Source organism: Geotrypetes seraphini, chromosome 5 (assembly GCF_902459505.1).
Source record: "Geotrypetes seraphini chromosome 5, aGeoSer1.1, whole genome shotgun sequence".
Lineage (NCBI taxonomy): Eukaryota > Metazoa > Chordata > Amphibia > Gymnophiona > Dermophiidae > Geotrypetes > Geotrypetes seraphini.
Window position 1 is genome coordinate 19222557 of NC_047088.1, and position 20852 is coordinate 19243408.

General features: G+C 46.3%; 1 protein-coding gene across 3 annotated transcripts in view; it reads left to right on the forward strand.

Moving 5' to 3' along the window:
• The window catches only part of AMMECR1 (AMMECR nuclear protein 1), a 268091-nt gene that overhangs the window by 120136 nt on the left and 127103 nt on the right, over positions 1 to 20852 (forward strand). The window lies entirely within an intron of this gene.

The following is a 20852-nucleotide window of genomic DNA, read 5'->3' on the forward strand; positions in this document are numbered from 1 at the left end:
GAATACTTGTGAAATTATAATTCTTGATTCTTTATTATTGTAGTAATAAAGCAATACTTTCTGTAGCTTTGGCCTGCCAGTTTAACGATAGTTGTAGTTTTTTCTAAAAATAAAAAATAACTTTATACAAAACATTTATTCTGAGTTGGAAGTGAAGTTGTCCATGCTGCTAATTCCTATGCTTTCAAAAGTACAATGAATAGATTTTTTTCCCCTGACTAACAGTGGCGGCGTAAGGGGGGTGGGGGGACAGACCACCCTTGGCGCCGTGTTGGTGGGGGTGCTGGCACCTGTCTTCCCCACTCGTGTCGTCCCCTTCTCTACCCCCCCCCCCTGTAGGTCTTTTCTAGTGCTCACAACTTCTGCCTGTTGCTCACACCAGCCTGGTTCCCCTCTGAATCACTTCTGGGTCACAGGGCCAGGAAGTAACGTCAGAGGGAAATTCAACACTGACGCAAGGAGCATTCTGGAGATGCCACTTATACTGACAAAGATTTAGAGGTACGGGGTGGAAGGGGAAGCAGAAGTTTGGGGGGCGGAAAGGGTCAGGAAGGAGCACCCTTGCTATGCCACTGCTGACTACTATGAGAAGTTTTGATGATAAAATAATTTCATAGTACTTCCATTAATTTTAGTCTAGTCTTCCTTGTGCCTGGATTTTACTGATAAACCATGGAGATAAGCCCAGGTGGTTTTCTGTGCTTTGATTTTTCCATTTAGTAATTGACTCAGCAACTCTAACCTACACTTAATCTTCTGGAATTAGAGAGGACAACCAATAGATAGATGAGCAATTCAATTCTATAATACAGTTCCTCCTAAATTGGGGACGGGGAGAAGTCTTGGCAAGAAATGCTGACTTCTTTTTATATCTTGTGTTCTCTTCAGTTTATTGCCACAGATTGAAAAAATAATTCTGTAGGACAGTTTTCTAGCTCTGATCATCTAGTTCAGGGGTGCCCACACTTTTTGGGCTTGCGAGCTACTTTTAAAATGACCAAGTCAAAATGATCTACCAACAATAAAAATGCTAAACATATATATATTTATATATATATTTTTATACATATACACATATACACACCGAGTGTACTTTGTATTTATGTTCAAATATTTTTTTATTATACAGCCCCCCTCCCCTGAAGGTCTGCACATTCCCCCTCAAAGGTTGACTCCCCCCCTGAAGGCCTACCCTCCCCACATCCATTTACCTAATTCCAGCAGGGAGCAGTCTGCAGAGAGGATCGCTGGTACTTTAGCGATCCTTGCAGGTTGCCATAGGCCTCAGGAGCTGTCTTCCCTCTGCCCCAAGCCTGTCTCTGACTTAGAGGAGGGGCAGGACCACGGCAGAGGGAAGACAGCTCCTGAGGCCTATGGCAACCTGTAAGAATTGCTAAAGTACCACCTGCCACCGGCCGTCTCCCATTCGTCCCCTTTGGAGATCCCCACAGGAATAAGGAAGTTAAATTAATAGAATACTTAGACACAGAAAAACAAAGAAATACTTCCAAGAACTGCCCCATAAGAACTGCCTGTCACAATGCTCATTAGTGGAACTGAATAAAAGACAAGTACAATGGATTTAGAAAGGGGACGATCCGTCCGGGTGCACGGCTTGGAGGGGTGCACAGCCATCCAGGTCCGGGTCATCCTGCCTTTCTTTTCCCCCGGTCCGCGCTCGGGGCTTGCGCCTGCCTGGTCCCGCGCCGACGCTCGAATGGTGCCGTCAACTCCCGCGAGTCTCGCGATAACCAACAGCACCATTTGGGCGGCGGGTGTGAGCCCCGTGTGCAGACCGGTGGAAAGGAAGGGCAGGAGGACCCGGACGGCTGTGCATCCCTCCAAACCGTGCACCCGGGGCGGGGGCGGACCGCCCCACCTCGGTACGCCACTGATTGGGAGGCTGATTTTGGGGGTTTTTAAATTGTATATCGGGCAGCATTAGGCCTCGCTCTTACCTCAATCATTACAGGCGCTTCTATTTCTTGTGATGCGCTGAGCTCCGTCCCCCACCGACCTTCACCCCGCCCTTCCAGCACTCTGATTGGCCAGCGTTCTTTAAGAGGCGGGCCAGTCAGGAGGGGGAAAAAAGAGAAGGGAAGAAGGGAACCTGCTGTGCGATCGACTGGGGTCGCCTGAGCGAACGACCTGTCGATCGCGATCGACGCGTTGGGCACCCCTGATCTAGTTGCTTCCAGAGCTCTCGATTTTTCCTCGGGTAAAGACAGACCCAAGTGTTTTCAGACCTTGGAAGTAAATAGATAAAGAATCTATGGTTCGCAGCTGCTTTTTGTTCCCTTTAAAATGCATGCTGTGGCTATTTATTTTTAATTAGCAGATTTCCTGGCGTTGCCCGGATATTTATTTATCCCAAAATGTCCCACCCCCCACATGTCCCACAGGAATGTCCCTCTCTATGGGGCTGAACTTGGACTTAAACAGCATCGGGAGTGTCAGCATTCATCTCAGTGAGCCCGAAAATTATGGGGTACACTCTAAAATCTATTGTTTTCAATAATTTGTACATGTCACCCCCTTCCCACCCACACAGTATTTTTCCCCAGATAGTAAGTCATATTTGTACCAAGTTTGGTTGAAATCTCTCCATGCGTTTATGGATTAGACACTTAATACCTGTCATTTTCGATGTTGCCCCCTTCCCACCCTCTTCCCCCACCCACGTCACACACACACACACACGCCCCCCAGTATTTGTGCCCAGATAGTAAGTCTTATGTATACCAAGTTTAGTTGAAATCTGTCCATGCGTTTATGGATTAGATACTAATATCTGTCGTTTTCGATGTCGCCCCCTTCCCCTCCCCACCCATATGTCATCCCCATCTCCTTCCCCTCACAGTATTTGTCCCCAGATAGTAATTGATATGTATACCAAGTTTGGTTGAAATCTGTCCATGCTTTTCGGAGTTATGCTGGAACATACCCACATCCGATTTTATATACAGTATATAGATTATGTTCATGCTCCAGAGGATCAACTTACATTTCTAATAAACAAAGTACAATGTGGTTAAACTAACTGAAAAGTATTTTTTTTTTAAAGCTGATTTTGCTTTTCCCAACAGCACTTGAAATTTTAAAAATGAAAAAGCATGTTGTTCTGTGCCAAGTACCTTATGAATACTGAGGAAGTACCTACTGTGAGATAAATGAAAACCATCAGAGAATAGTAGATGGAGATGAGATGTGAATATCTTTGATTCAAAGACCTAATGCCAGGATACCATGTTTTGCACAAGATATTCACATTCCTTTTTTCCTATGGAAAATTAACAGTTACAGGTTTTGGCATTAGTTCTCTTGGACATTTTTTGTCCTCTTTTGCTTTTGTGGGGGTTTTCATCTGTTAATTTTGGCTTATCTTTTCTGAAGTTTCTTCTTTTAGAAAGGATAACTTTTCTATATCTATATGATTTTATGCAACTTCTGAGCTTATTGCTTTGGTTAAACTGGTAAACAGATTAACTGACACCGCCCAAATCATGCTACAGGATAATGAATGTATGCCCTCGGCAGAAACCCTAGCCACCTTTTTCAACAATAAAATCTTAGACGTAAGAGCAACCATACCATCGCCTTCACCCAACCTCGACTTCCAATTTGAACCCCACGAAAAAGAAACCAGAGTAGACATGCTCTGGAACCATTTTGAACCTCCAACCTGCCACCAATTTCTAACCCTATTCAATAAATATACTAAATCAAACTGCCTACTGGACGCATGTCCTTCCAAAATCTTGAAAGCAGCTACACTAGACTTTAAAAAGGATTTATTTAACTGGATAACATCCACTCTCACTGAAGGAACATTCCACGAGGAAATGGGACATATACTAATCACACCCATCCCAAAAGACCAAAAAAACTCTCTAGCCCTGAAAACCAACTAGAGACCGATAGCAAGCATCCCCTTATTCACCAAACTACTCGAAGGACTGGTCAACTTAGAACTAGTGGACTATCTAGACAAATTTAATATACTCAATGATCACCATTCAGGATTCAGAAAGGGTTTTAGCACTGAGACAGTCCTAGCCTCGATCCTTAATCACCTATACAGCTTATTCAGTAAAGGAACAAGTGCTCTGATCTTGCAACTAGACTTCAGCAGCGCTTTTGATCTTGTTGATCACGATATAATGCTATGCTGCCTAGATGGAATAGGAATTACGGGAAGAGTAAGGGACTGGATACAGGGTTTCCTAACAAAGAGATCATACCAGGTGATTAGTGGTGGGATGTACTCAAACACCTGGAAAAACTCCTCGTGAGTACCACAAGGTTCAGCACTATCACCCACCCTATTCAACATCTACATATCATCCTTAGGTCACTTCCTGGAAAAGCTAAACCTAAACTACTACATATATGCAGATGACATTTCCATTTTAATCCCAGTGAACAGCATAACAAACGAGACCTCAGAATACATTTTTCATATTATGACCGAAATAGAACAGTGGACAATAAATTTCAAACTGAAACTAAACACAGAAAAAACAAGTCTTCCTTGCAAGCCCAACAGACAAAATTACCAAAACAACGTTACGTGTAAAAGATCGCGACTACCCGATTACCAAAACAATAAAAATATTGGGAATCACATTAGACACACATTTGACAATGGTTGAACACACGAACATAGTGGTAAAAAAGTGTTTCCTGACATTATGGAAGTTAAAGACCATCAAAAAATACTTTGACCCATTATCATTTAGACTACTAGTGCAATCGCTAGTGCTTTCTACACTGGACTATTGCAGTATCATTTATATGGGTATACCCCAAAAAACAGTGAGGAAACTTAGAATTGTTCAAAACACAGTGGTTCCTTTGATATTTGGATTGAAAAAAAAGCGACCATGTTAGCCCCTACTACAAACTGCTTCACTGGCTGCCAATGGAGGCGCGAATAATATTCAAGTTGTCTTGCATATATTTCAGGTTGGTTTGGGGACTAGCTCCTACCTACCTGCTACCTCACTTCGTACTATACAGCCCTACAAGACAAACCAGAAACAGCAATCTATTTGTATACCCAAGCATTACCGGCTGCAAATACAAAACCTTCCTGGATAGAACTTTTATGTACCAAGCAAACAAACAACACTGGTTAGACAACTACATTGATGGAGCAAGACTGACCTACGATGCCTTTAGAGAAGCCATAAAAACTGCTTTATTCGACAGAAATATCACCTAAAAAGTATCTACACAAAACACTAAATCAATTTCTAATATTTCAAACATGTCCACTCCTGTGTTTAAGACAAATTTATTCTACATGCTGTATTTCTCTTATCTCTGCATATTGTAACTCGCTGACTGTCCAGCTCTCTTCAATGTAAACCGCCTAGAAGTCTCACGACTATGGCGGTATAGAAGAATAAAGTTGTTATTATTATTATTAGTCTGTGGTTTAGGTTCAGCTATGTTAAAAACCCTATTTCAAAATATGATGAAACACACAACCACTAAGAAAGCCATGTTGTGCAGTTATTTAAGTTTCATAGAATTTACAACAAAGAAAATAAAATTCAAATCTGAATCACTAAAAGGGCTCGATGCACAATACTCCATCGCCATGGTAAAAATTACCGTGGGGGGAGCAATTTTTCCCCAATGGATGATGCTCAACAATAGTAACATGTAAATGATATAGATGCTATTTGTGTGGAGCAGCACCATAAAAGGGGGAGGAACTGTGTTTGGCACTTGCTCAAATGAGCAATCACAAGCACAGCACCTCCTTAAAAAAAAAACCCAGCTGATGTGTCTTCCCCTGCCGGCTCTGCAGCCACAATCGGCTGATCGGGGCTTCTTCCCCTTTTGGTTCTGAAAGCTATGTTGTGCAGTCACTAAGTTTCATAGCATCCGCCAGCAGGGGAAGATGCGAGTCAGCTGATTGGGAGCTTCCCACCCACCCCCCTTTGCTGATCCCACCAGCCCTTCAAAAAAAATTCCTAGTGATCTAAGTGGGCTGGGCTAAGCCCCTCTCAAAGACCCGGCATTCCAATTCAAGGAGCCGATCCTCCCTCCCACCTGGTTGTATAGCCCCTGTCACAGCAACCCCACCTCCCATATCTTATTTGGAAGACAAGCATTCCCTCCTGCCAGCAGGCCCGCCTCTTAAAAATGGTGGGTCTTCCCCTTCCCGATGCATCGGGAAGAGCATAAGGCTCTGCCCAGGGGAGAGAGACCTTAGGTGCCTGTGCTTCTCCCAGTGTATCCCAGGATGCACCGGCGGCGGCAGTTACAAATAAGTGAAGGCCAGTTGGCGATATCTGAATAAGTTGGACCAGTGAAAACGCTATGTTCACAGATAAGTTACCAATACAAAAGAACTTAAGAAAAGTTTAAATGAATTAAAGAGAATTGAGCCGATGAGGAAGCATAGCGGCATTTTACTCTAATAGTAAAGATTTAAGTTAGAGTGCCGCTACTGAGGGCTCCTTAAATATTTAGTATGAATGATATGTGAGATTTGAATGAAGCTATTTGTTACAGCTGTAAGGTGCTGTATTAAACTGTAACCTGGTTTGAAACAGTGACTGAAATATTTTGACAAGCCAGATTGAACTGTTTGTGACCAGTTTAAGAGGTTCAGCAGAAGGGAGTGAGCATCCCTCCAGCTGATCTTCTAAATAAGGTATGAGAAGTGGTGTTGGAAGGGGGTTGGGATTTCAGGGGCTGTACAGTCAGCTAGGAGGGGGGAGGGTGGTTCTTGGGGGGGGGGTCTGGGTCTTTGAGGGAGGAGGCGAGTTCTTGAGGGAGTCTTGGCCCAGCCAATTAAGGGGATTTTTTTGGGAGGGCTGGCGGGGACCGGGGGTGGGGGGAGCTCCCCATTAGCTGATTTGTAGCTTCCCCTGCTGGCGTATCTGGGAGGGAAGGAGAATGGTAGCAGGTGCTTTTTGGTTTTATTTTTCTTTAAAGGGGCACAGCTGTTGTGCATGTGATGTGTGCTACAGAGCTGCCAGAAATTAGCAACACTAAATGGAGGGGGAGGTGTTTCCTTTTGAGCATCACAAGGAGAGCTCATTTAAATATTAATGAGCTCTTAGTGATGCATGTGCATAGGGTTCTTGGTGGCTACTACCAGGATCAGTAGCAGCCAAAGAGAACCCTTTTGAGCATTAGCAGGAGAGTTTCCTTGCAAGTAAGACTGGTTAAAACCAGTCTTACTTGCAAGGAAACTTTTTGTGCATCTGAGCCTAAGAAGTAGGTGTTATTGGATTTGGTAAGTCTGAAAAGAGGTCACCTAGCCCTGCCCCCTGGCCCCGCCCATGCTGACAGCAGCAGGATCACTCAATAATGTCACTGGCAGCCTGAAGTTTTAAATTGCATCACCAGAGGAGGTACATGGGGACAGGGGAGACTCACAAGAGCCATCCCTGCCTCTGAAGTGGGGGCTGGACTGGAGAGAATGAGTCCAAAACCTGGACAAACTCCCTCCAGTCTTGGAAACCGTCCAGACATCCAGACAGTTGTCTATAAAGAGGACCGAACATCTGGTAAAACCCTACTAAGAGGCAACCCAGCAGGTATATGTGTGTGGCAACAATAGGAGGGTGCTTGTGAAGAAAGCATGTGGGGTATGCTTCATGGAATTACAGTGGTACCTTGGTTTGCGAGCATAATTCATTCCAGAAGCATGCTTGTAATCCAAAGCACTCGTATATAAAAGCGAATTTCCCCATAGGAAATAATGGAAACTCGGACGATTCATTCCACATTCTAAAACCTTTAATAGAAAATACAGTATTTGTACGTACTTGTATTGCAAGATCTCACTCGTTTCGAACAGTCACTACACTGCAAATGAATTGGGTGTGATGCTTTTATTACGATCAGCCATGCTCAGCGTAAGATGTGCGTAGATTGTGCGTGCTTGAACTGCGGGTGCATGTATTACGGTCAGCCGCACATATATTGTGCATATTTGACGTGACACATATATGTGCTCATACTGCAAGACAACACTCATTTATCGTGTTAAAATTTAAGAAAATGTTTTGCTCGTCTTGCAAAACACTCGTAAACCACGTTACTCGCTATCCAAAGTTTGACTGTATTTCCAATCTTCATATTGACTAGAGATTAATGTCCATAGACCAAAAGGAAGTGAAACTGTGGAGCTAGGGGAAGGGACAGGCAGTGTAGGGCAGGAGCAATAGGGGAAGGGCTGAGTGAGTCTTTTCTGCTCTGCCTTAGATTGAACCCTCCCCTCAGCCTCTTGCAGGCTGCCCGGAGCACACCTCTTGCTGTTCTTCGGTCTGAGAATAAGTGGTGGAACTGGTTCAGACTGTTTCTCTTGAAATTAAGCTATGTAAGTGGGAGATTGGATTGACAATCAATTTTAAAGAAACATCACCCTAACTACTGTGTTTTTATGTATCCAGGTTTTCTATGCTGCAGAAGCTGGAACTGCTTCTCCCCATAGAAATACATGAGAACTTTCTGGGGTGCTTTTCTATGGAATCCGGAGACTGATCTGAGTATTTTAGAACTTGATTTGAGTCTTCACAATTTGGTCCTGTTCTGTTAAATTTTAGGAGAGTTGGGGTTCCTTTTACAAAGCCGCGCTAGGGCCTTAATGCACAGAATAGTGCGCGCTAGCCGCTACCACCTCCTTTTGAGCAGGCGGTAGATTTTCGGCTAGCGTGCACTAATCCGGTGCATGCGCTAAAACGCTTAGCGCACCTTCGTAAAGGAGCCCTTAGTTTTGCCTGTAGACATGCAGGTATTTTCAACCTCTTAGTATAATTTATTTTCAATATGTTGGATTGGAAAGAAAAATAATATGTATAGAAAAATATATAATGATCGTCAAGAACAGCAGGAGTACAAAAGGAATCTATTCTTAAGGATTTTTTTTGTAAAATAGGGCTCTTTGAAAGTTGAAATCTAACAATGGCTCCAAGTTCAAAGTTTGTATGAATCATGTTATTTCAAGGATATTGCAATATTTAACACTCCATAGAACTACAGGTTCAGAACTAGAAGGGAATATTGTTCTTCCTTCTGACTTATAAATGGAGGAATTCCACCTACACATATCAGTCTGGGTATGGAAAATTGCCTTGTTTTCTAGCTGCAGGAAAGCATTGATTTAAGTTATAGTTACCACATTGTTGCTGAACGGGGTGACAAATTATCAATCATATATTCTATTTAGTATTTCAGTATGAGTAGGAGTCATGAAACCTTTTAAAGATCTTTTGAGTCATAAATACCAAACATCACTGGAGTATTACGCATAGTGGAAATGAAAAGACTCCAGTAATAATCAGGAACCTGGTGTAGTATCTTATCTGATATGTATCCTCAATGCTATTTATAGATTTTTGGAGGAGGTTTGTGCTTTTTTAATTCATTCTGTAAAGCAGTGGTCTTCAGTACAAGGCCTTAGGGCCAATGGTGGCCCCCCAGAGACCTCTTTGGTGGCCTTCATTACCTTTCTCTGTGTTTTTTTTCTGCTTCTTTGCCTCTCTACCCAGGATCAGGACAAAAAGGGGAAAGTAGATGAGGGGAAGGACACATGCTTGAAAGACAAGGCATTTCTCAATAGGCAAAATCTTCTGCTCAATATGCGGCGACAGCCAAAAAAGCAAATAGGATGCTAGGAACTATTAAAAAAGGGATGGTTAACAAGAATAAGGATGTTATAAATGCCCCTGTAGCGCTCCATGGTGCGACCTCACCTGGAGTATTGCGTTCAGTTCTGGTCTCCTTATCTCAAAAAAGATATAGCGGCACTAGAAAAGGTTCAAAGAAGAGCGACCAAGATGGTAAAGGGGATGGGAACTCCTCTTGTATGAGGAAAGACTAAAATGGTTAGGGCTCTTCAGCTTGGAAAAGAGACGGCTGAGGGGAGATATGATTGAAGTCTACAAAATCCTGAGTGGAGTAGAACGGGTACAAGTGGATCGATTTTTCACTCTGTCAAAAATGACAAAGACTAGGGGACACTCGATGAAGTTACAGGGAAATACTTTTAAATCCAATTGGAGGAAATTTTTTTCACTCAGAGAATAGTTAAGCTCTGGAACACGTTGCCAGAGAATGTGGTAAGAGTGGATAACGTAGTTGGTTTTAAGAAAGGTTTGGATAAGTTCCTGGAGGAAAAGTCCATAGTCTGTTATTGAGAAAGATACAGGGGAAACCACTGCTTGCCCTGTATCGGTAGCATGGAATATTGCTACAACTTGGGTTTTGGCCACCTTGAGAACGGGCTACTGGGCTTCAGGGACCATTGGTCTGACCCAGTAAGGCTATTCTTATGTTCTTAATGCATTTGGAAATGGTCACAACCTTGAGAATAATTCCCAATGAACTCTGTAGGGATGGATGTCATTGACACACACTGGTCTGCAATGTCATGGCCCCCATGACAAGATATTTAAGGGCTCTTTTTCAGCTCATTAGAATCCAAAGTGGCCCAGCTTAAAAATTAATGAAGGCCACTGCTCTAGAGCCTTATCAGGGTAGTTCTAAAATTTAGTTAAATTTCTTGCTGCTAAGATAAAACTTTACATAGTGTTTATAAAATTACTTTTAGATGTGCCACATTTTAAGTATGGCTTTAGATTGACTATGTGAAGGAGATGGTACCTAAAGATAAGAATTTATTACTTGCCTCCTAAACCACTAATAGTTATTTAAAGTATCTTAAGGATGCCAAGTCTCCCTACTTCACTACTCCTAGTGAAAGCTTCATTGGGGTTCTAATGCTTTTTGTCCTATTGGAAAACTACTCCAATATACTTTTTATCCCAGGACAAGCAGGCAGCATATTCTTTACGCATGGGTGACGTCACCGACGGAGCCCTCGGTACGGACCTTTTTAACTAGAAAGTTCTAGTTGGCCGCACCGCGCGTGCGCGAGTGCCTTCCCGCCCGACGGAGGAGTGCGTGGTCCCCAGTTTCTTCGTTTCCGCGGAACGAAGAAGACGCGTGTGTTTTTTCAACGGCCGTTGAAATCACTTTTTGCCTTCCCGCTCGCGCTTTTTTCCATTTTTTCTTCTTTTTTGCCTTCGGGTTTCTTTTCTCTTTGATTTGTAAAAAAAAAAAAAAAACTTATATTTTTTTCCCTTTTTTCCGACTTTGCCCCAGCGGGGCCTGTTGCCATTATACAGGCCTCGGGGTTCGATTTTGCGGAGGCTGTTTTCCCCTTCATGCCCCCGCAAGTCGGTTTTAAGAAGTGCCAGCGGTGTGCACGCCCGATCTCCCTCACTGACCCACACAATTGGTGTTTACAGTGTTTGGGTCCGGAGCATCGGGCGGACTCCTGCACCCGCTGTGCCACTCTTAAAAAGCGGACGCTTAAAAAACCGACAAATCCAACAAAATCTTTTGTTCGGCACCGGGTCGACGATGGACTCCTCGGCATCGACAGCGGTACCACAGAAATCGGCACCGTCTACTTCGACGACGCCCGACCCCACATCGGCGTCTCTGGCGCCAGGTAAGCCGGCTAAGAAGCCTCCCTCTTCCCTCGAGCGTCCACCAGCCACAGTGGCGACACCGACATTGCCGGCCTCGCGCCGACCCCGAAAGCGCTCCGCCCCGATTTCGGTGAGTGCCTCGTCATCGGCCTCCTCATCGCCGGGGCGTGGAGCGGCACCTAAGGAACCGAAGCAAAAGAAAGTGGTTCCGGTGCCACCCCTGGATGACCGTATTACGGCCATCCTACAAGTTCAACTCCAGGAACAGTTACAGCGTCAGCTCGAGCACCTGTTACCCACTATCCTGGCACCGCTCCTTTCGGTACCAGACCGGCCCGAGCCCCGTACCGAGCCCCCGGTATCCACCCCATCGGTACCTATCAACACCTCCATGCCGATTCTTTCGGCTGAGCACCTTCATGCCCATCCGGTGGTTCACTCCCATACCACGACGGATCCTCCTTGGGACCGAGCAGGGCACCATACTTCCCGGGACCGGGATCGACGCCGGTCCTCTTCTCCCGGTACCGTTTCGGTGCGCTCTGGAAAATCTCTATCCAAGACTCACCATACCGCACCTTCCACCCCGGTGTCTAGGCATGCACACCCAGAGGTCCGGGACCCAGACCTATGGGAAGAGTCCCCCCCCCCCGGTACCGAGGAGGATCTCTCCTCGTCTGATGAGGATCCATCGGCACCCGATGCCACCTCCAAACCTGAGCAGTCCTCCTTTTCAAAATTTCTCAGGGAGATGTCTGCAGCCTTGTCCCTTCCTCTGGAATCGGACTCTAAAAAATCTCAAGCCTTCCTGGAGGCTTTAGATTTTGAACAACCTCCTAAGGAGTTCCTCAAGCTCCCCGTACATGACATCCTACGGGAGACCTTTTACAAAAATTGGGAGAACCCCCTTACGGTACCGGGGGCCCCCCGTAAACTGGACAACCTCTATCGAGTAATCCCTATTCCAGGGTTCGACAAGTCTCAATTGCCCCATGAGTCCCTTCTTGTTGAATCCACCTTAAAAAAGACTCAGGGCTCCAGTGTCTATGCCTCTACCCCTCCTGGCAGAGAGGGTAAGACCATGGACAAGTTTGGCAAGAGGCTCTACCAGAATGCCATGCTGGCCAACAGGGCAAACAATTATTCATTCCATTTTTCATTTTACATGAAACATTTGGTTCAGCAGCTGTCCGCCCTTCAAAAATACCTCCCGGAGCGCAAGGTTCCACTTTTTCAGCAACACATCTCTGGCCTCCTTCAGTTGCGAAAGTTTATGGTCCGCTCAATATACGATTCATTCGAGCTCACCTCCCGTGCCTCTGCCATGGCCGTAGCCATGCGCCGCCTGGCCTGGCTGAGAGTCTCAGACCTGGACATCAACCACCAGGATCGTCTGGCAAACGCCCCCTGTCTGGGGATGAGCTTTTTGGAGAGTCCCTGGATTCCACCACCCAGAAACTCTCCGCCCATGAAACCAGGTGGGACACCCTGATTAAGCCGAAGAAAAAGGCTCCACCTGCACGACCTTACAGACCTCAATCCTCCTATCAGCGCAGGTTCTCAGCCAGGCCACTCAATCCGCCTTCTCAACAACCTCGGCGACCCCGTCAGCAACAACACCATACCCAGGCTCGTTCTCAGCCCAATCAACCCAACAAGCCTCTTCAACCTGCAAAGCCTTCTCAGCCCTTTTGACTCTTCTCTCCAGGGCATAGCCAGTCTTCCGCCTTTGCTGCCTCTTCCACAACCAATCGGAGGTCATCTCCGCATATTCTTCAGCCGTTGGGAGGTCATCACATCGGACCAGTGGGTCCTCAACATCATCCACCACGGCTACTCTCTCAACTTCCAGACTCTTCCACCGGACAACCCTCCCGTAGAGTCTGCTTCACACTCATCTCAAACTCCCCTCCTCCTAAGGGAGGTTCAATCCCTCCTCCTTCTCAATGCCATCGAAGAAGTACCTCCAGAACAAAGGGGTCAGGGATTCTACTCCCGCTACTTCCTGGTACCCAAAAAGACGGGAGACCTCCGTCCCATTCTCGATCTCAGAGACCTCAACAAGTGTCTGGTCAAGGAGAAGTTCAGAATGCTCTCCCTTGCCACGCTTTACCCTCTTCTCTCTCAACACGACTGGCTATGTTCCCTGGACCTCAAGGAGGCCTACACTCACATCTCCATCAATCCGAATTCTCGCCGCTATCTGCGTTTCCAGGTGCTACACCGCCACTATCAGTACAAGGTGCTACCGTTTGGCCTCGCTTCATCACCCAGGGTATTCACCAAGTGCCTTATAGTAGTAGCGGCCTTCCTCAGGTCTCACAACCTCCAGGTGTTCCCCTACTTGGACGATTGGTTGGTGAAAGCACCTACGTCTCAACTTGTGCTACAGGCTACTCATCACACCATCTCTCTCCTCCACCTCCTGGGGTTCGAGATCAACTACCCCAAGTCGCATCTGCTTCCCACCCAGCGACTTCAATTCATCGGAGCAGTTCTGGACACCACTCTAATGAGGGCTTTTCTTCCCTCCGATCGTCAGTGGACCCTACTCCATCTCTGTCGTCAGGTCCTCAGGCATTCTTCCATTCCGGCCCGACAGATGATGGTCCTCCTGGGTCACATGGCCTCGACAGTACATGTCCTTCCTCTGGCACGTCTCCACCTCCGCACACCTCAATGGACTCTCGCCAACCAATGGTCACAGACTACGGATCTTCTTTCTCATCCCATCTCTGTGACATCATCTCTTCAGCAATCTCTCCAATGGTGGTTGAACTCCTCAAATCTTTCCAGGGGTCTGCTCTTTCATCTGCCCCCTCACTCCATGATCATCACCACAGATGCCTCCCCCTATGCGTGGGGAGCCCACCTGGGAGATCTCCGCACCCAGGGACTTTGGACCCCTCAGGAGCGTCAGCATCACATCAATTTCCTGGAACTCAGAGCCATGTTCTACGCCCTCAAGGCTTTCCAGCATCTTCTCTGTCCCCAGGTTCTTCTCCTATGCACAGACAATCAAGTCGCCATGTACTACATAAACAAGCAAGGCGGCACCGGGTCTCGCCTCCTTTGTTTAGAGGCTCTACGGATCTGGACCTGGGCCACGGCCCGCAATCTCTTCCTCAAGGCTGTCTATATCCAGGGCGAACAGAACTCTCTGGCCGACAATCTCAGCCGCATCCTTCAACCTCACGAGTGGACGCTGGACCCTCCAACACTCCACTCCATCTTTGCTCGCTGGGGCACTCCGCAGGTGGACCTCTTTGCAGCACCTCACAATCATCAGCTGCCCCAATTCTGTTCCAGACTCTTCTCTCCTCATCGTCTGGCCCCAGATGCATTCCTGCTCGAATGGAGGGATCGGTTCCTGTATGCCTTCCCTCCACTTCCTCTGATGTTGCGGACCTTGTCCAAACTCCGCAAAGACAGGGCCACCATGATTCTCATCGCCCCTCGGTGGCCTCGACAACACTGGTTCTCCCTTCTGCTCCAACTCAGCTCCAGGGAGCCCATTCCTCTTCCTGTGTTTCCTACTCTACTTACACAGCAGCATCAATCTCTACTACATCCCAATCTGTCTTCGCTCCACCTGACAGCTTGGTTTCTCTCGGGCTGACCTCTCCAGAGAATCTATCTCAGCCTGTCCGTCTCATTTTGGACGCCTCCAGGAAACCGGCCACCCTCCAATGTTACCATCAGAAGTGGACCAGGTTCTCCTCGTGGTGTCTACGGCATCATCATGATCCCACCTCTTTAGCGGTGGAATCTGTATTGGACTATTTGCTCTCATTGTCCAATGCTGGCCTCAAATCTACCTCCATCAGAGTCCACCTCAGTGCCATCACTGCGTTTCACGAGCCTATCCTTGGAAAACCTCTCACGGCTCATCCACTGGTTTCCCGGTTCATGAGAGGTCTCTTCAATGTCAAACCACCTCTGCAGCCTCCTCCTGTCGTCTGGGACCTAAATGTGGTTTTATCAGCACTCATGAAACCTCCGTTTGAGCCTCTTGCCACAACTTCGCTCAAATTTCTTACCTGGAAGGTGCTTTTCCTAATTGCCATCACCTCTGCCAGGAGGGTTAGCGAACTGCATGCACTGGTCGCCGATCCACCATTCACTGTTTTTCACCATGACAAGGTGGTCCTGCGTACCCATCCCAAATTCCTTCCGAAGGTGGTCTCAGCTTTTCACCTCAACCAGTCCATTGTGCTGCCCGTCTTTTTCCCTAAACCCCATTCTCATCCTGAGGAACAGGCACTGCACACGCTGGATTGTAAGCGTGCCCTGGCCTACTACCTTGACCGTACCAGGGCTCACCGCTCATCTCCTCAGCTCTTTTTGTCATTCGACCCTAATCGTCTAGGTCGTCCTGTGTCCAAACGGACGCTTTCCAATTGGCTTGCTGCCTGTATTGCGTTCTGTTATGCTCGGGCCGGTCTCTCACTGGAAGGTGCTGTCACGGCCCACAGAGTCCGAGCTATGGCTGCTTCTGTGGCTTTCCTCCGTTCCACGCCCATCGAGGAAATCTGCAAGGCGGCCACTTGGTCCTCAGTTCACACGTTCACTACTCACTACTGTCTGGATGCCTTCTCCAGACGGGATGGACACTTCGGCCAATCTGTGTTACAAAATTTATTTTCCTAATGGCCAACCATCCCTCCTCCCTCTTTGTTAGCTTGGAGGTCACCCATGCGTAAAGAATATGCTGCCTGCTTGTCCTGGGATAAAGCACAGTTACTTACCGTAACAGGTGTTATCCAGGGACAGCAGGCAGATATTCTTATGTCCCACCCACCTCCCCGGGTTGGCTTCTTAGCTGGCTTATCCTAACTGGGGACCACGCACTCCTCCGTCGGGCGGGAAGGCACTCGCGCACGCGCGGTGCGGCCAACTAGAACTTTCTAGTTAAAAAGGTCCGTACCGAGGGCTCCGTCGGTGACGTCACCCATGCGTAAAGAATATCTGCCTGCTGTCCCTGGATAACACCTGTTACGGTAAGTAACTGTGCTATTTTGCCACCAAGGGTTACGCAGGGCACTTGCACCACACATGGTTTTAATCAACAGTTGTCTACACAGATTGTAACTATGCACTAAATTTAAAGCAGCACCGTAATCAGGTGGCCAGTATTAATTTTCCTTTCTGGTATTTTAGATTTTATCATCCAGTTCAGCTCATATGACAAACAGTTTTGTTTTAACAGTGGCAGGTTTGAAAGTGCCCATATAGAGAATGATACGGGGAAAAATTTTGTCCCCATCACTGCCCTGTCCCCGCGACCACCGTCCTTGTCCCTGCCCCATCCCCATGACTACTGTCACCACCCCGTCCCCACCACCACTGTCTCCACCCCGTCCCCATGATTACTATCCCGCAGAATCCATACAAGCCTCAGTACTGCAATATTTAGCTTATTCCTGCCTTATAAATCAAAGTTCTGGCTGCTGAAATAGAGAAAGATGTTCAGCTGGCAGGGCTTTGTTTATAAATTTTTATCAACACAACTAATATACTACTTTATTCTTTTTTTTATTTTTTTTTATTTATAATTATACAGTCTTATTTTACAAGAATTAATTCTTGTTTCATTGAATACAGGGAAGAAAATTTTAACACAATAATACTTTTACAACAATCATCATAGTGATAAACCCCTTCTTAGACCACAATAAACAGGGGGTGACCAAAACTAAAATTAGAGAGAAATTTAGAGGAATAGTACAAAGAAGAAAGGCATAATGTATCTAGCGCCCATTACTATTATTATCCCTTAATCCTTAATGATCTGCTTAACATCTAGAAATTCCTTCAGATGGTTAGGAGAGAAAAAAACATATTTAACACCTAAGTACCTAACCAGGCATTTGCAGGGATACACCAATAAAAATGTTGCTCCAATATTTATAGTCTGTTGTCGCATTGCAAGAAATTCTTTCCTCCGTTCTTGTGTATTCTTAGCTACGTCAGGATATATCCATATTTTCCGTCCCCCAAATAATTTTAGGGAATTTTTGAAAAACAATTTCATAATCATATTCACATCCTGTTCAAAGACAAATGATACTAGTAATGTTGCTCTGTCCATTTTAGATGATATCGTTTGTTCCAGTAAAGCCGTCACATTTGCAAAATCTATCACATTTGTCTCTCCTTCTCTTACTTTCCCAATCTCATTTCTATTTACCTTTCCATTTCCGTCGGGCATCTTTTTATTTGGTAGGTAATAAATTTTGTTAATTGGAGGAATACAGTTTGAAGAAATTTCCAAATTCTCAATGAAGTATCTTTTCAACAAATCAATAGGTAACATTCCTGAAGTTTGAGGAAAATTTAGAAAGCGGAGGTTCAAACGCCTATTAAAATTTTCAAATTGTTCGAGTTTCTTATGAATGGTGGAGCTATCTTTAATTGAAGCCAATTTGAATTGTTGCAATTGTTGTATATCCACCTGCATTTGCTTGGCTTGGCCTGTATACTCTAACTTCATAGATTCAACTGACCCAGTCAATAATTCCAATTTCTCATTTAATTTTGTTACCTCTTCAGTTGATTTTTCAATTTTCCCTTCCATCCTTTGCAGCAATTGCCAGATGCTATTCATGGAGACCTCCGTCTGGGAGAGAGAAAGATCCCCTCTCTCTGCTGTTGTTTCCAACTGCCGTTCCGCCGACAACGCTGTGCCCTCGCCGGGAGACCCCATGCTTTCACTTCCGGAAGCGTGTGACTCTCGCCACAGCATTTCGGCTGTTGCCGGACACGAAGGCGTCATGGGAGCCGAAGGAGACAGCGATGTCTCAGTGCCCGAAAGGGCCAGTGACTCCCTCCCGTCACCGCCCAACGCCGAGCTCTCCACTCCAGCTTGTGTGGGCGCCGGAGAAGGCGCGAAGAAACAATCCATCGTCTGTTGAATCGGGGTGGACGTCAGGGCCGACGAGGCAGAGACCCTAAGCACCCCTTTCCTCTTAGAAGGCATCAATATCAGGTATAATGAAAATACAGGCTAGGAGCTTGTTATCAGCGTCTCTCGCAGCTTCTCTACATCGCCGCCATCTTGGTCACCATTATCATACTACTTTATTCTAAAGAAATAAAAAAGAAAATAAATATAAATTTTCTATCTTTGTGGTCTGGTTTCTGCTTTCCTCATCTTCTCATTCAATTCCTTCCATCCACTGTCTTTCTTCTCTCTGTGTCTTCCATTTGCTTTGTTACTGTGCCTCTTCCTTCACCCCCCCCCTAATTGGTTTGGCACCCATCTTCTTCCCTCTGCTCCCCCCATAGTCTGGCATCTGTCTTCTTCCCTTCCAACGTCTTCTCCCCAATCTCTGTTCCCCATTTTCCTTCAGCGTCTTCTCCCCACTCTGTCTTTCCCATTTCCCTTCAGCGTCTTCTCCCCACTCTCTCTTCCCCATTTCCCTTCAGCGTCTTCTCCCCACTTTCTCTTCTCCCATTTCCCTTCAGCGTCTGTTCCTCTCCACCCCCCTTCAGCGTCTGTTCCTTTCCTTTCCACCACCACCCTTCCCTCTCGCCATCTCACTGTCTTTCAGCACCCCTCGCACGGTCCGAGCATCTCCCTCTTTCCCCCTTACCTTTGCGGTGCGTTTTAAGTTTACAGAGTAACTTGCTGAAGCCACCCGAGCCTGCCTGCAGTCGCGTGCATTCTATTCCTCTGTGGGCGGAAACTACTCCTGACGCAACTTCTGATTGCGTCGGAGAAGAAGCTTCCACTCACAGACACACACGACTGCAGGCAGGCTCCAGCTGCTTCTGCAAGTTACTCTAAACTTAAAACGCACCACGAAGGGGAGGGAGGGAGACAGATTCAGATTCGGCTGGTAGGTAGGAAGGAGGGAGGGGACCGCACGCGACTGGTGACTGTGCGCATTACCTCCCTTAACTGCGGGGACAAGGCCATTCACCGCTCCACAGGGCTCCACAGGTAACAGCCACCGTGTCATTCTCTATGCCCATATTCTAGTTCAGTATGAGCTTTCTTTTCAGTTTTACTTATGTTGTATCCTTTGATATCTACTCATTTGACATGCATATACTAGGAGAAGGTAATGGAAAGATTCCAAAGGTTTATACTGAGACATAACTATTGCTAGTCAACAAAATAAGTCTCCTTATCCCAGGACAAGCAGGCATGATATTCTCACATGTGGGTGACGTCATCTACGGAGCCCCGATGCGGAAGCATTTTCAAGCAAACTTGATTGAAGATTTAAGTTTGCTCTGCTGCTCCACGCATGCGTGCCTTCCTGCTCCACTAGGGGGTGCATCCCCTCGTGGTCTCCAGTTCAAAATTTTCCGCGAGCCTAGAAGCCGTGTTTTTCAGGCTCTGCCCCAACTGCCTTCTAGCACCGCGATTTTTTCTTGTTTTTTCACGATTAAGTCGCTGTGCGCGAATTCCTTACCTTTTTACTTGATTCCTGCTTCGTTTTCAACGACCCGGAGGCTTCCGGGTCCCCGTGGCCGCGTGGCTAATCGAGCCGCGGCTACTTTCGATTTAATGTCCCATAAGAACATAAGAACATAAGAAGCGCCATCTCCGGATCAGACCTTCGGTCCATCAAGTCCGGCGATCCGCACACGCGGAGGCCCCGCCAGGTATACACCTGGTTTATTTATAGCCACCATATCTTTATATGCCTTTCTCAAGGAGATATGCATCTAGTTTGCTTTTGAAGCCTGGGACTGTCGATTCCGCAATAATCTCCCCTGGGAGAGTATTCCAGATGTCCACCACTCTCTGTGTGAAGCAGAACTTCCTGACATTAGTCCTGAACTTGTCCCCCCTTAGCTTCATTTCATGTCCTCTTGTCCATGTCAAATTGGACAATGTAAATAATCTTCTCTGCTCTATTTTGTCGATTCCTTTCAGTATTTTGAAGGTCTCGATCATATCCCCCCGCAGTCTCCTTTTCTCAAGAGAGAACAATCCCAGTGTTTTAAGTCGATCCTCATATACCAGTTTCTCCATACCCTTCACTAGTTTAGTTGCTCGTCTCTGCACCCTCTCCAGCAGTTTTATATCCTTCTTTAGGTAGGGAGACCAATGTTGGACGCAGTATTCCAAGTGAGGTCTGACCATTGCCCTATAAAGCGGCATTATTACTTTCTCCGATCTACTCGAGATTCCTTTCTTTATCATGCCCAACATTCTATTTGCCTTCTTTGCCGCTGCCGCGCATTGTGCCGACGGCTTCAGGGTCCTATCTATCAGTACACCCAGGTCTCTTTCTTGTTCACTTTTTCCCAGAGTTGCACCTGTCATTTTGTACTCGTATTCCTTATTCTTACTGCCTAAATGCATTACCTTGCATTTCTCCACGTTGAACCTCATTTGCCATTTCTCCGCCCATTTTTCTAACCGACACA